We start from the raw sequence: 877 nt of genomic DNA, 5'->3' as shown, positions 1-877 counted from the left end.
AATGTAAATAGAGTATACAATAGTAATTAGATTACATTAACAAATAAGCAAATATAATTAAAGGTGGACCAAGCCAAGGTTACATTTACCATCATCATTGAGGAAGCGGGGTTTCACAAACAAACATCTGTTGGTAGTGTGGTTTCCAGAGTCCAGTTTGTATATGTACTCATACTCATATTTTTTCTTTTTTTTCCTATAAACAACATATTTGTATGGTATCGACGTAGATATGGTATTATTTTTGTTTGTCACCAGACTGCCTTCAACCAGGAACCCATGTTCTCCAAGATCCCTATGTGAAAAGGAAAACAAATTCAAATGTAAGTGGTGTTAAGTGATATATGATATTAAGAACAGCCCAGTTTGCCCCTGCACACATTAAAGGCCACAGTCATTCCTCATTCCTCCTCTGCCACTAGGGAAGCAGCTTAACCCTGGACATGTAGATGTAGATTTTAAATATACTGTATGTTATTAAGTACCTGATCACTGACAGCTCAACTGCATTGTCTTCCCACGTCCCAATGCAGAGCCCAGCCCTGACAAAGATACGATCTTCATTTTGATCAAATTTGAAATCCTTTGAGAGAACAGCATGGAAGTAAATTGTGAGTCTGTCACATGCAGCAATGGTCTGGCTCCTGGTAGACCTGAAAAACAAAATCAGATGTATAAAGAAACAGCAAATGTAACTTTCAGACTGGCAACGACAATCTAAAGCAAATACGTAAAACCGTCTCAGAGAACTTCTTCACCTTTTGGGTGGCGGGCCAGCTGGGACGTTGGCATTTGTGTCATCCTTATTGCCAGGTTTACTTTCCTCATCACCATCTGAGGTTTGTGCTGAAGTCGATTCCTGCCCGCTCTCAGACTG

At 39.8% G+C, this 877-nt stretch overlaps 1 long non-coding RNA gene across 1 annotated transcript; it reads right to left on the bottom strand.

Moving 5' to 3' along the window:
* Window positions 1-247: 247 nt before the first annotated feature.
* Window positions 248-871, bottom strand: LOC109954197 (uncharacterized). Its single transcript, XR_002274049.1, has 3 exons — window positions 759-871; window positions 486-653; window positions 248-295 (listed from the first exon to the last, which is right to left on the bottom strand). It is a non-coding gene; the product is annotated as an uncharacterized LOC109954197 (long non-coding RNA).
* Window positions 872-877: the final 6 nt, after the last annotated feature.

The sequence above is a fragment of the Monopterus albus genome, unplaced genomic scaffold (assembly GCF_001952655.1).
Source record: "Monopterus albus unplaced genomic scaffold, M_albus_1.0 scaffold4342.1, whole genome shotgun sequence".
NCBI classification, from domain to species: domain Eukaryota; kingdom Metazoa; phylum Chordata; class Actinopteri; order Synbranchiformes; family Synbranchidae; genus Monopterus; species Monopterus albus.
This window is presented reverse-complemented; position numbering and strand designations above follow the sequence as displayed.